This window comes from Thunnus maccoyii, chromosome 3 (assembly GCF_910596095.1).
Source record: "Thunnus maccoyii chromosome 3, fThuMac1.1, whole genome shotgun sequence".
Classification (NCBI taxonomy): domain Eukaryota; kingdom Metazoa; phylum Chordata; class Actinopteri; order Scombriformes; family Scombridae; genus Thunnus; species Thunnus maccoyii.
In genome coordinates this window covers 14,048,535-14,064,130 of record NC_056535.1, presented here as the reverse complement: position 1 = coordinate 14,064,130, position 15,596 = coordinate 14,048,535, and the positions used below count along the sequence as shown (strand labels likewise).

Sequence of the window (15,596 nt, the reverse complement as noted above, 5' to 3'; positions counted from 1 at the left end):
GAGTGAAGGATCGAGAGACACACACAGAAAGAGATGGTGAAGATTCAGCTTAAAATAAATATGTAGGAAGAGGAAGAGGTAAAGCAGCAGGGTGTAAAACAGTAAGATAGGCAGTGTTTTAAAACAAGTGAAGGCCAAGCAGAGTGTTGGTTATAGTTAGCTATAACACATGGGAGATTATTTGTGAATAATGCAGTTATATCATTGTGTTTTTTCATTCAATTTGTTGTTATGGTTAAAGGGAAACAGACACTATCAGGAAAAGGAAACCTAAATAGGACAGATTTGTTCAAGTTAGGAGTTAGCAGGGCCAACAATTTCAAAGAGATAAAACAGATAGAGATGAAAAATATCAACAAGAAAAGATCAGTACACTGTTGCCAACAGCAGGACTCTCCTTTCTTCTTCCCCCATTGCATATGTTAGTCATGCTGCAAGTTAAATGTATGAACTAATGTGATGTATACCTAACCCTTGCATTAATGACAGTAACTGTTACTTGATTACATTAATTACAAAATTGTTTTTATTATCAGTGATATTGTTTTAGCCATACAAAATACATAGCAGCCTCATAAATGCTGATATTTACTTGCTTTTTGGTTTCATTTATTGATAAAACTGAATGACTCAGACTGATCAGACTGGCCATTGATTTCATTTGGTACCACAGTAAGGTGTAATGGATGTTTGTCATTTTATACATATGGCTAATAAATGGTTGACAGAATGAAAACAAAAATATTAATTGGTAATGCAAACATTTGCTTCTCCTCCATGATGGATTAAAAGCTTTCTTCTTCTCGCTGGCATTGTTGCTTAATTGCTTGTAGGTACTTTCATACAAATCATGTGAAAATGTGTTAAATGACAAAGGAATGGATACAGTGATACAGTACATGCTGTCCACTCACAGATGGTGCTCTGCTCACCTAGGATGGAAGTGGCGTAACTAAAATTGTGCACATAGAAACATTTACCACAAAGCCCCTCAAGGCCACTGAATGGAAAAGTAAAAGTCAGTAGATAGATTTATTTTTTCAGGTTTGTTAAACTATGCTTACAATTGAACAAAAAGTGATCTCAAATTCAAAACCTAAGCCCACAGTCTAACAATCTACTGTTATGCAAACTGTTTACAGTTTTGCAGTGTGTGCGTGTTCAAATACTTTTCTTGCATAAAGAGGCTGAATATACAAAGTTAAGCAATGACGCATTTATTAAATTGTGACACGATTTGTAGAACTTGTGACTCTATGGACAGTTACATTTATCAGTAAGTCTAAATAAATTCACACAGACTGGTTAAAGCTCCTTAATCTTATGATCCGAAAAACTTTTTTATATTCTTTTCCTAAACTCTTCTTTCTTTTTCCAGTTAGGCTTGTTTTAACGAGTGTTCCTATGTGGATTACTACAACTCTCTTATCTGCCCAGGAGAGTGCAGTGTAAATTGCTCGTTTTAGCCTGATGAACGCCACCTGTTAATAAGGAGGTGCAGGTTCATGAGATTTGATAATTAGCATAATTGATGACCGTAAAATCAAACCCTGCTTTCGGAAATCATCGTATTGAGACAGAAATAAAGAGGGAATGGGTTGATATGAAGTTAGGCAGCTGTCAGCAAATATAGCAATAAGAATAATAAAATCTAAAACACCTCTCAGTAAAATGGTAAACCATGATGATGACAATTTTGTCAACAGAATATATACATTTTGCATTAAGTTTGTATTGGTTATATATTTTATTTTAGTTGATTTAAGTATCACATTTAAACTCAAAATCTGGTCTGGACCATTTGTAAATTTCTTTCATAACTAAGAGAAAATTCTCAGTATGAAGAAAGAGAAGCGTGAGAAAATTGAAGAATGCCACAAATTTCCTTAAATCACTCGTACGTGCCACTTAAGAACGAATCTGTTCGTTGGCGTTTCATTTTCATTCTTGTCATTGATGTTGAGTTTTTTCTTGACATCTGCCACTATAGTGGCGAGCTTTAAACAGTCAGAAGGCACATTTGAATTGAAGACTATAATTTGATGTATGTCCCCAAGCATCACCTTCTATTGACATAAATGCAGTGGTTCAGTGTAAGTCATTGATACAAGATGTCATCTTTTAGTTCTTCATGGTGTGGCCTCTGGTTAGGGTTATTGATATTCTCTCTAATCCTGTGCGTGTGTGTGTGTGTGTGTGTGTGTGTGTGTGTGTGTGTGTGTGTCTGATTGGAGGCTTGTGGTGCATATAAACAGCTGTCAGTGAGCTTTGGTTTTGATGTGCTTCTGTGTTCTACTGTCACTACAAAGCTGGATTGAGTTTGCAGGTTATAGGTTATCAGATGCTCACAGAGACAAAACACACACACACACACACACACACACACACACACACACACACACACACACACACACACACACACACACATCTCTTTTGTGAGTGAAAACCTGACCAAGCTTGACAGTTCCTATCTGTGTAAGCAGACTCTCTGTTGTCTATCTCTCTCTCTCTCTCTCTTTCTCCCTGTGTACCTTAATATTTGTGTGTGCATTTGTGCAGCTTGAGATGATCACTTTTGCCTTTATTGATCATCATTTTATTTTATACTGCATACAGTCCTGTAGGTGGCAAAAAAGGAGGGAAAATGATTAGTGTGTAAGATAACAAAAGGATTAGAAACAAAACCACAACACACCTCCAGGTCTGTCATGGAATGTAAGTGTAGTTCAAGGTTCACAGGTTTCATTCATTATCACCTACAGGAGAGTGGAAATGTGAAATTTTTAATATGTGATTTTTCTGACAAAGAAACAATGACACTGAAAATTATGTTTAATGTTATTAGCTACATTTCTAAGCTATTCTAAACATAGAATTAGCAATAAATACAAGCACGATTTTTTGGGGAAATGTATGTTTCATTAATCTAACAACTGTCTTAAGACTGCACCCTGTTCACCTCAAACCCATTCCCTACTCCTCATTTTACTCTAATGGATGTCCCATTTGCTTATACTATAACCACTTTGTATCGAGTTGCAACCGTATGTACTGGTATATCACATTACAGATGCCTTCTTGATCGATTTATTTGCTAATTTTTCTCTCCTCCGCCTCCTGTGATCTGGAAAGGATGCATAACGTCTGACTGAAAGACAGATCAGAAGGTGTGACTGCACAGACCTCTGCTCATTTGAACATATCTGATTTCGTCTTTTACTGTAAACACATCACGCACTGATGTTACTCTTAATTGTCCTCTTATGTAGCACTAAACTGAGAAAATATACAGCTTCACTCTGTTCAATGCACATATATACTGTATATTATAATTGTTTCATTGAAATGATATATACATATATATATGTGTGTATATGTGTGTGTATATATATATATATATATATATATATATATATATATATATATATATATGCCAGATTTTATAGCTGCATGATAAACTTTTCTCTTCCTGTTGCATCATTTTATACCCCCGACAGTGTCTCTGTATCTTTAGAAACTTTTGGATCTTGACTAGATTTTATAATGAGGTTCTATAGTTTTACACAATGCTCGGCTGCACACCGTGCATTTGTAATGATGAACCCAGTGGAAGACATGTGGAGCTGAAGAGGTTAATGTGTTTTTATGAGAATGGTCCACAGTCTTGGCAGAAGTGCAGTACCCAGTGGTTTGCTGTGCCTGGCACCCTCTACCTGGCCTGGGTATGAATCAAACCCACAACTTACACAGCTCTTAGCCTGCTCTTCAGCTCAGACAGCTACTGCCAGCCTGGCCGACAGTAGCAGAGAATGATGACCCACACACAAACATGTAGAAACACACTTAAGAATGCCTTTAATGATTGCATTCACCTCATAAACCAAACCTAAACTAATCTTTATCTTAACTCTAAACCAAAGTCCTAACCCTACATTAATAAGATGTGGAAAAAAAAATCTCTGTAAGGACATTTGATACTTTCAAGTAAAGAAAAATAAGCACCATCGTGCACACATACACTCTGTTTCTCCTTTTTCTCTCTGGCCTCTCTCCTTTATAGGTATGTTCCCAACCAAATGTGCAAATTTTGAACGAATTTCCAAAAAGTCTATCAACTAGTGCCATTTGAATATTCTCAAGAGGGTATAACAAGGGCACATACTTAAAAGAGCACCAGAAGCTCTTCTGTACCTCTGGTATGTCAGGGCATTTCATTGCCGCTTTCCACCATTTATGTTATTTTCATGAATTAATTTGTCTGCTCTGCCACTATTTTTCATCTTTTGAGCTCTCTGTTAGAGCAGAGTAATATAAAGTTGGGTGGCAGCAATACACTGATGCTGCTGATGAAAGTAAAGAAGATATTGTTCATTTGAAAGATGTTCTTCTTCTCTTTGTGGATCCACCACTGTTTCACCTCAGCCAAGTGTAAAAACATTTTTGACATATTTGTCTGAACAGGTGGATATAAACTTTAACTTTTCTTTCCCTCTCTCTCCCTATATTGTTTCTAAATACCTCAGGTCTTTTACTCTAAATATTCAAGTGCATTATGATCAAAGAGGGTAAATGGTAAAATGGGTGCATTTAAATAGCGCCTTTCTTCCGACCACTCAAAGCGCTTTACAGTACATGCCAACATTCACCCATTCACACACACATTCACACACTGATGGCAGAGGCTGCCATGCCAACTTGCTCATCAGGAGTTCTAATGCTCATTCACACACACATTCACCGATGGCACAGCCTTTGGGAGCAATTTGGGGTTCAATATCTTGCCCAAGGACACTTTGACTTACAGACTGGAGGAGCCGAGGATCGGACCACCGACCTTCTGATTAGTCGACGATCTGCTCTGCCTCCTGAGCCACAGCTGCCCTTAGGGTGCTTTTATAAAACTGTGCAGACATGGAGGAGATCTAGTTTAAACTCCATATTCATGCATGTATTTGCAGTCTACCGCTCTGTATACAGTAGGTGTGCTTATATGACAAAGAATGTGTGTGAATGCGCTTGAATTTGAGTGAATGTGTGTGTCAGTGAGTGAGACAGGCCAGAGGTAGAATGGTAGAATGCAGTATTCAGGGCAGATTAAATGAGGGTTTTGTTCAGTTTGCTCCAGATGTTGAGTCTATGTGTTTTATTTTTACATTCTTGGCCTGCGGCCCGTATATATTTTGGATTGGGCAGGGAGTATATAATATCAGTGGAAAATGCTGCGGTCTGGTACCTTTTAAATAACATTTCCTCCTTTTTCTGCTGCTGTCCTGTTTTTCTTTCCATGTTGTCTTTTATTCGGGAATGAGCTTTGAGAGGTGATGTTTAGAAAAGCGCTGAAATGAGACTGGCTGTGGGGTTCAGGGAATCACTGGAGACCCCTACACACACACACACACACACACACACACACACACACACACACACAGAACACACAGAAACCATACACACCAACTGAAATGAGGAAGAAGTTAAGGTCTTAAATGAAGAAGGTCAGTCGGGCAGCCCTGCGTCTTGGGGTGGCCCTGCTTGGGCTGTGGATGCAGTCGTACTAATATTTAGCTCCCTCCCCTCGGCCAGTGGAAGGAATTATACCAAAGGTGCTCAGGGACCCACATTTTGGACTTTCCTTTCCTCCATTTCTGATTTATTTCAGAACAAATCCGGGCCGAAGCGGGCTAAAATCTGCACTAGAGCAGTTAATGGAGTTGTAAAGCTGGGGTAGGCTCCAGGGAAATATAACCACAGGGCTTAAAAAGTTCTCTCTCTCTCTGTCTGTCTGTATGTCTCTCTCTCTCTCTGTCCTGTGGTGGCCCCACTCCTGTTTGAAAAGCCACAGTTCTTGGTCCGAAAAGAAAGTTAGATCCCTCACATCTACCCTCATGGTGGGCCCTGTCATCACTAATCCTGCATGTGTGCATGCAGTATTTATGTGTGGCCTTTTCATACTAGAATATGTCTGTCTAGCATGATTTGTCGGTATGTGATCCAAAATTACTTAGGTCATATTTATGTGAGTCTTGTTATCAGTGTCTGACTCCTGAAGATATTTTAAAAACATACAAAGGCTTCTTTGCATTCTCAAGTGACATAAAGCATTTCATTGAAGTGATTAAAGGCAGAAGGATGGGAGAGGTGTGCCAGCCTGACAGGGTCCCTCTTAGCTTAAGTTACTCCCTAATTCATTGTCCTGCTTTCTTTCACAGAGGTTTTGTAAAAACAGAGTGACAACAGAGTTATCAAAATTGTGCAGTGGTTAAGCAATGACCAGCCCCTTAAAGAGAAGAGTGTATTGAACAGAGAAGAAGAGCAACTCTCAACTTCCATGGGGGGATGAATGAGTGCTGTTGAATGAGAGAGGGGAGAGGTGCTGCTACTCTCCTAGTCTGCCAGACACAGAGAGGGTGGGAGGGCGGCGGGGCAAAGGTCAGGAAAAGGAGGGAGGTAGAAGGGTGTGCGGGACGGGTAGTGAAGGATGAGGGAGTGAGAGAGAGACAGCATCTGGATCCAGAGCTGTTTCCCAGCCAAGTTACATTTGTTTAGTCTGAAAGACAAGAGTGTAGGGGAGCAGAGGGGGCAGAAAAAATGTAAGGCCAAGAGAATAAAAGCAGTTTAATAATAGATGAGAGGAAGGGGGAGAGCAGGTGTGAATGTATATGTGTGAGTGTGTTTGTGCCTGCATGACATACATTATCTGTGAAGGCTGTATGTTTAGAGAGTTGTTTTTGTCTTATTTGAGCAGTCTGGTCATCACACCTATCAGTTATGATAACTTCCCTTTTTCATCGCTAAGATCTGAAGATGCAGTGATAACTTTTACAAATGACTTCATTAGAGCAAGGGACAGGTCAGACAGTCAGCTATTTTAAACAATTTCCTATTTTGACTGAAAAACTCATTTGGAAATTAAAGGATAAGTCTGACAATTTTCTATATTTTCCTTATTTTCAACAAATCTCATGTGCAGAGCCAAACCAACATTAACATTAATCCTACTTACAAGTATTGTTTGTGTATCCAAAGCCTGATATACTGTAGTCCTCTGTGCTAAAGACCTCAGTTATTGTCCAAAAACAATTAAAAACACATCAGTGAGCCACGCCATTGCTTTGGGCGACATGTTCCTTGGCCCCAAAGAGTTTGGGCATGGTAGTTTGTTTAGAAACATCTCCAAAGACTAATAATGCAATCACATTTTCAGTCTCTGGAGAGTAGTTCTGTGTACGGCAAACACCACTGCTAATGCGTGGGAACACAGTTCCATTTACAGAGCTTCGCTAGCTTGTTGTGCTACATATCACAACCTCTTGACTTTGTACTATATTGTAAATTTCTCAATGAACTTACAATAACATACATCAGGCTCTGTATGCACATACAATACTTGTAAATAAAGAAGAATAAAGATGATCATGCACAAAATGTTTTTTATAATTGTCTGTTACATTGTAAAATTATGTGTACTGACACTGTAGGTCACAGTTGAAAACGGATGTAGTTCTGCAAAATGCAGTCAATGCACATATACAGTGGACAGTTTGGCTGATGATTTTATGAAGTGAAAATAAATGGATAGATAACTTGGTTAAACTTGAGCCTGTCAGCATCCAGAAGAGTTACTGTTCCCTGTAACTTCACTTATTATCTCAGTAAAATGTTGTCATAACCAGTAGTAATGATGGTCTAAACTACAAAAATAAGATCCAGGTTGTAGAAAACAAAACCCCTCTAATACTTGAATGTGTGTTTGCGTGTTTGTTTATATGTGTGTCTAAGAATCTCACCTCTCTTCTCCCCCTTCTCACCAGATTCAGACCTCAGGGGAGGTCAGCTCCTCTTGACCTCTGCGTTCCACAGCCCGGCACCACAGTAAGGCCACACACACATGGACCCAAACACTTCACACACACAGAAACACCCATACATACGAGTGCATGCAGAGGCAAAAATGTGTGTGCATTCAGATGCACGCATGCACATACACACACATACGCAAACAGCATCCCAGCTCATAAACACCCTCCCATAGGCAGGTACACAGACAGAGAACTGAAGTGGAAGGTTAAATCTCTCCAGTGAAAGAGGGGAGGAAAAAACTGTTTTTGGAACAACAGTATGCCAAGAAACATTTCTTACTGTAAAGGAAAAGAGCAGTCAAGAGAAAGAGAGAGAGGAACATGCATCCGACATGCAGTCACATAGACAGAGGCCAGTGTTTTCACCTTTCAGTGTGTCCCAAAGCCTTTGTATTGTAGAATGTACAGATGGCACTTTGTTTTGCTGGAATTTGGTTGTGTGCTCCGTGAACACTCCCCAGCCCCTCGCTCAGTGACCTCTGACCCCTAGATGCATGCACACAAACACATACACACAGACATTAATATGCGGGGATTTCTAAGATACAGTATACAACATTATGCACTGTCAGACAGGACATTGTGCTGTGAAACTAGGCTCAATGCCAGCATTTTTTTTCCTTATAGCTACTTCTGTGTGTGTACATGCTGGCAGTATGTGCTGTAAGTGTCTGCATGTCTCTGTATAGATGCCTGTATGTAAGTGTGTTCGACCACATATGTGAGTAAATTAGAGTTTATGTTAAGGTTGACATGGTTGGTGGCAACAATTTATAGGTAATTGCAGCTGAAGACCTATTGAACAAGGTAAAGTGAGTTTTTTGTGTTTTTCTGATGTCAATCTATACGGCTCCACGACCTGTGACCCAGTGTCTTGTCTGTGACCTCATCAAAGAGAGACGAGAAAACAAGCATCCCTCTTGAGGACAGCAGCCATTCATCACTCCATCTTTGTCCCCTTTTAGAACCTTCTGTCCGTCGTAAGGAGAAATCAATGTAAAAGGATAGAGGGAGACACGAATATAGAGACACAAAGAGCACAGTCTCACACACATGCTGCCATAACGAAGTACAAAGAGAGAGAATCTGTGCACAGCCCTACTTTATGAGTTTGCTGTGAGGCTGTAGCCATTGTTTGTATTTAAAGTTCTTGACCTTGTGATGAAAGAAATTGAACAATTTTGCAGTGCTGCATCTAGAAACTCAAAAATGGATAGGTTGCATTGTCCCCAATGGATGGCAGTGTCGGCTGGTTGGTCAGTCCAGTTGATTTCGATTTGGTAACTTGTTATACCTGAATATAATAACCCTTTGTCGCTTCTAACTTCTGCACTCATGTAATGTAAATATCAGTACAGCCAATCTCACAGCATAGCTGCTATCATTAATCCATATTTTTGTTTATTTTGTCAGCTGATGTGATTATAAAATGGGCCTAATAACTTGATCTTCAGCTCTGTTGGTACTCAGTTGGACTGCTGATCAACAGGTTATTTATGAGTTGCAATCAAATTTCATATTGTTTCCATTATCTAACAACAGAAACAGAAAAATATTGAAATAAAAAAAAACTACACAGTCTCTCTCTCACTAACTACCAACAGAAAAACAGTTTTTCTGGGTACTGTATGTGTGAAAACAAAGTCAAACAAATGTAATGTATAATTAAAAATCAATTTCTATTCAATTGCCAATAAATACAGATATACAATACAAGTGAATTTCACTCTTCAGAGATGCAAGCTACTATGGCAAAAATAGACCTGGCGCAAAAGATAACGAAGAAGTTTAAAGAGCCACAAGGGAGACGTTTTTTGCACTGACCCATTGGACACACACACACCTGTTAGAATGGCAGTGGATCATCTCAGGCAGCCTGCTGCATCCATTAATGCTGTTGTTTGAGGGGTTCAGGACGACTGAAAGTAACTGAGGCAATTAAATGGCATTAATTCACTGTGTGAGAAACATCTCTGTGATCAAGATCATCCACAAACAAGTTGAGTCTAAACTAATCTGCATCTTTAGAGAAAGAATAAATAAAGGTCCTCCTTCTTACTCTTAACAGCTCTTCAACTTACGAGCTCTCTGAAAGATAAGATGCTTTGTGGTCACCTTTGATGTAATTTTAGGGTCTCACTCTAAAAACATTCTTAGAAATTCACCTATAGGATAGATTCTTGGTGAGGGCAGCTGCTAATGTCACATGTGCACTGACAGCTTTAGAATAGGAGAGATGCATAAAGAGCTCTAATACTAAGCTCCAGTATAGTGGTACAGTACAGCAGCAAAATGTGAAAAAAGTGCTTCCTTAGTCTTTTACCTGTTGAGTCTACTGATGACTTTGGTGAACATTGGTGTAAAGTCACCAGAAGTTGCTATGCTAACCTGTGAGTTTTTCCTTTTTGTTGATTCAAGAATAAGAAGCAAACATAGTTCAGCAGTATTACGGAGAAGACACAGGCACATGTCTGGTATTCAGTGTGATGTGTGCAGACATTACGATGCCTCCTATTGGCCACAAGGGGCAGAGTGGCTGTTAGTGAAGGAGTGAATTTAAAAAAAAAAAAAGATTTTAAGCCTTTTACTCGCTTGACAGATAATGTGTTTTGCATCTAAAAATGGCAGATTTATGCTAATATTTTGTGTATGTGGCTTTCAATTCTCATTTTCAGTTATATATTTTTAAAATCTATTATACATTAATGTTTCAAATTGCTTTATGGTGTAGGTGTGGAATGGTGTAGAGTGACAGCTACGGCAGCATATGGCATTGTTTAAATTTGCCGCACATTAGACTAAGTTTTTGCCTTGGTATTGCTGTAAGAACATCATTTATGGATGGGTTTAATATTGTGTGTGTGTGTGTGTGTGTGTGTGTTTGTGTGTGTGTGTGTGCGTGTGGTACTCTGTAATGGATCAGTATGAATGCCTCGTTAGCAAACGCCACTAAAACCCTGTAGGCCCTTCAGAATATGAGTACCATTTTAGAGAGCAGCTTTTGCTGTCGCATTCTAACTACCACTTACACAATACGTTCTGCTCACACACACACACACACACACACACACAGTAGCCCACGCACATACACTCAACAAGCACTTGTGTGTGTGGGCAGCTGGCTGAATTGATGAAACAGGATTCTGCATCCTCTGGGGAGCAGAAACACACCACTCTATTTAGCATCAGAAAGGCTACATTCACTCTTTTCATCTGAGAGGTGAACTGAGGAATGCCCTCAAGGTGTGGACCGAGGGATGAAGATGGTTACAGGGGTGTGTGGTGTCGGGTTTAGGTGGCCAACATATTCTCACTTTGGTGCTGTCTTTCTTGCTCGCCCCATTTCTCTTTCCTCTTTTCTACAGTAAATGTTTCCATCCTCTGTCAGGCAGAGAACAGAGGTTACAACTGTAAACAGTAGGGGCTCTTTTCATATTCTCCATTTCCCCTCTCCTCGTGTCTGTCATGTCCCTGTTTTGTTTGGTCTCTCCTGTTTCTCCCCTCTACCCTCCTCCTCCCCCTCCCCATTTTCTTATCAAACAAAATTGCACTGAGGGGAGAACACACATACACGCACACACACACACACACGAGCACAGGTAGCAAAGTTTCTCCTGGAGTTTTCACAGCAAAACCAAACAAAACATAAAACGGCACTAACGTAAAAGAGTGAGGGTGGTAAGGAGGAGGAGGAGGAGGAGAGAAGAGAGGGAAGTTATTTTCTCTGGTTTTTGAGGCTGTGCCGCATGTACTTCTGACAGGTGGGAGGGGAGATGAAGCGTGCATTGTGTTCGCTTGCTAATTAGCATCGTTAGCGGGGCCCATCCGCTGTGAATGGCAGAGATAGTATTAGTGAGGTTTATGCACAGTGAGTGGTAGAGATAGGGAGAATAGAGTGTGGTACAGGCAAAAGCTGTATATGCTAAAGCTACATTAGGTCTGATAAACTTGCAGGTCTTTAATGGACTCAGCAGGGGAGGGAGGGAAGGAAGGGAGGGTAGAGAAGAAGTGTAAAGAACTGTACACCAGTCTGCTTCAGGCTTTCCTTTCAGTACTCTGAATACGACCTCTATGGAGCTCATAAAACCACAGTGACACACGTATAAGATAATGAGCCATTGTGTGTGTGTGTGTGTATACGCGTGTGTGTCTTTTACAAAAGTCTGGGTGTAGTGATTTTTAGATCAGACTTCTCCTCTTTCAACTTACTCCTTGAAGGTCAGGTTACACACAAGGTGTAGGTTACAAGCCACTGGCCATATGAATAGTCCTCTAAGCACAGGAATCATATTATACACACAAGCGCAGATACAAATACACACACTTTTTGACTTTTTTGGGGGAAAAAAACAAAAGATTTCCGAGCAGCAAGTGCTCTGGATCATATCTGATGCTTTTATGTGTATCATAGTAATAATATGTGTGTATGCGTGAGTGTGCGTGCATGCGTGTGTGTGCGCTACACAGACCCAGGAGGTCACATAAAACTGTCAGCATCATCCAATCACCCAGTTTTTTTCATACTGCCCTTTACCCCCTCCCTTCACTCCTTTCCACTCTCTTTCTTTCATTCTCTTCATTTCATCCCCTCCAGTGTCAAGAAAAGGCCCTTGAGACTGTATTGCACTCTCTCTCTAGGTAAAACACATGCACACACGCAGACACACACACACACACATCCTTTCTAAAGGACCCCTAAAGGCAGAAGACCATCAGAGCAGTTGGAAGGGATGGGAGGCATATTGTAAGGGGTGGAGTTTTCAAACAGAAACATCTCAATAGAACCTCTTTCCGTCTCCTGAATGGGCGGATGGGTGTGAGTGAAGGGGGTGATGAATTTTAAGTGAGGTCTAATGGCCGACACCCATCTTTCCTCTTCCCCAGGAGGCTTGAGGGATCACTATGACATGCAAGACAAGGGTCACATGATCACAGAGGGAGGCGAAGGCATTTGTAAGCTACTGCTTGTCAGGATACTGAGAGAAAGACAAGTAAATTATCCCTGTAAGATAAAAATGAGTAATATATAGTAGTATAATGTTTTTACTTTAATTTAGTTTTGAAAAACTACTAAATACTTTATTTATGAGATTTGAATGTAGTTATTTTTGATGTATTTTGATGTGTGAAGTGAATTATGACAGAAACTAACTGCAAACTTGTAGCAACAACCTCCGAAAATTTACGTTACACACATGAATATTGATCCAAATATTCCCTTCTCTTTAATCCTGTTTTGAAAGTAACTGCTGGGTGTTTGAGTATTCATTCAAGTTACTTCATGTCTATTAGGGGTGTGCCCGAATACAAATACGTTATTTGGCAAAGCACAAATAGTGGGGCTTTTACCAATATTTGTTTCATACAAATATTTTAAAAATGATTTGTTTTCGGGAAGAAAAAAAAAACATGTTAAATACCAGCGCACAGGTCGGTAACATCGCTATCTCAGTCTCTCTCCTCTGCTCCGCTGTTAGGTCTATCAGCAGGTCTCAACGAGGAGAGTTTCATCCACCTGCCACATGACGCACATTTCCTAATTTGGACATCACTCCCGGAGGTGGGGGTGTTCCCGAGAGATAAAGCTGAGCTACTGACACACACAAAGTGCTCCCAAGGGACTCTTCATAACCTGTTGTTTCCCTTCTCCTTTCCACAAAGTTAGGTTATAAAAAATAGGCAATAAATGACTCAAAGGTGACACTAATCACCTTTGAAGTTCTTCCCTACATGTTACACGGTGTACTGTCTCTTTGTTATGGGTGTACAAATAGGTAGAGGTCTGTCTACAGTGAGACAATGAGTAAAGTTTTAGCTCAGTAGTCAGCACAGTCGTCTATGATCTGAGAGACTCCAGTTCAAGACCTGGTGTGGGGACCTTCTTCATAAGGTTGTTTATTTATGAACACTTATTGTAACACTTTAATTTTCTAAAATTAAAAGCGTAATAAAAACAAAAACAGGATTTTTAAGCCTCTTTCCACTTTTATTCGAATGTAAATACAAATACAAATTGTTTTGCAAGTACAGATACAAATACAAATACTGGGCCCTCTGCACATCCCTAATGTCTATATTGCAATAGTATCACAGAATAACCTCTCAAATTGTATAATGGCTGTGGCAAAACAACAAACTTCATTTTTAATCATCATTTCATGCCAAAATGTGGCAATGACATATAAGTGTGTATTTGCATATGTGTGGCAAACACAGGGTTCATGGAGTTATATTGTTTTCAGAGGAGACATAAGTATATTTGGGACACTTTTATAAAGTAGATTGAACAGGTGAATCCAGATAAACATCAGTATGCCTTTGCCTCTCTTTGCCTCTCTCTTAATAAATCTATACTGCTCAAAATAATTGAGATGCAGATAAACTAAAGCAGAGAAAAGTTTCAGAAGGATTTCTTAACTGAGGAGAGAAGACTCAGATAATTTGTACATCAGATAACGGATAGAAAATGTGTGGTGTCTCTATAAAACACACCTTTTTGTCTCACATCTAGCTGATGTTCTCCTGCAGTGTATAGATTAGCTGTCGTCTCTGGCTCCCTGATCATTTATTTTGTGTTTCGATATAGCATATGACATGGCACAGGTGTTGCCATTGACATGTCCTTGTGTTTGGTTTTGTCAGACAACTGCACAACAATAGAACTGTTTTCTGAATTATTTTCTATTTCTGCTGGCTGGCTAAGGCTGTTTTCAGACAACAGCACTGTGTGAAATCCCCGTCATTCATTTCATTGCAGCCACTATGCTGGCCCAGTTGGGGGATTTTAGATGCAGAGGGTTTTGATAGAAAAACACAGGGTTAAAGATGTTGCAAAATGTGCACATTCCTGGTAGACTACTTTGTAATGTAAATGTTGTAATTTTACTGTTTTCCTGGCAATTGTCATACACAGTCAATGGGATTTTCTCCTTCAAGTCTTCTAAGTCATGAACTACAGTGATCTGGTGGTTAGAGAAACCTGACTGTTTACTGAAAATGTTATACAGTTGAATAAATACAACAAACATTTTCCACAACTCAAGCCCATATCAACAGTGACATTCTCAAACATCTCAGTATTGTGATAGAAATAGAATTCACTCCAGAGTAACTCTGAACAGTGATCATACGATCCATTACAATGTGCCTCCCACCAAGGCTCCAAAAAACCTTTTACTGTTCTGTTTATTCCATTAACAGATGTTAAAGTTGAAAAACATCAATAGTAGAATACAGAGCAACTTTGAACCAAACGCACTCACTCATACATTTTCTTTTGATAACCAAAATCCCAAATCAGTTTTTGTTTTGGTTTCTATCCAAATTGAATGTCAATTTTAACCGAATTTCCAGAATATTGGCAGAAGAAAATCCAAATTATGCATATTTCCATCCACTGTGAATATTTGGAGTTGGTTCATCAAGATAAAAAGCTAGTGATGCAATTTTTCCAGTCAGGGCCATTAAACTGTTTCAGAAGAAGCAGAAACAACAAGATGACGTAATTAAAAGAACACCAGTCAAACTTCAAACAGTGGAAAAACAACATAGAAAACATAATGGAAATATGACATTTCATGACATCATGTATCAATCTGAGAAGCGTTACAGTCTTATCACTCTGCACAGATCTGATGCATTTGCTCGTTGCTATTTGTCTGTCTCTATGGTGGAGCGGAAACATAAGTGGACATTTAAGTCACATGTTCATGTACATCATGATTTAATGTTGCACTTGTT

The 15,596-nt window shown here is 39.5% G+C and overlaps 1 protein-coding gene across 1 annotated transcript in view; it reads left to right on the top strand.

Annotated features, from left to right (window-relative positions):
• The window catches only part of foxp4 (forkhead box P4), a 168,115-nt gene that overhangs the window by 28,999 nt on the left and 123,520 nt on the right, over window positions 1–15,596 (top strand). The window contains exon 5 of the mRNA XM_042405824.1: window positions 7,809–7,869. The gene's annotated coding sequence lies outside the window, so the exon portion shown is untranslated. The remainder of the gene's footprint in view (window positions 1–7,808; window positions 7,870–15,596) is intronic.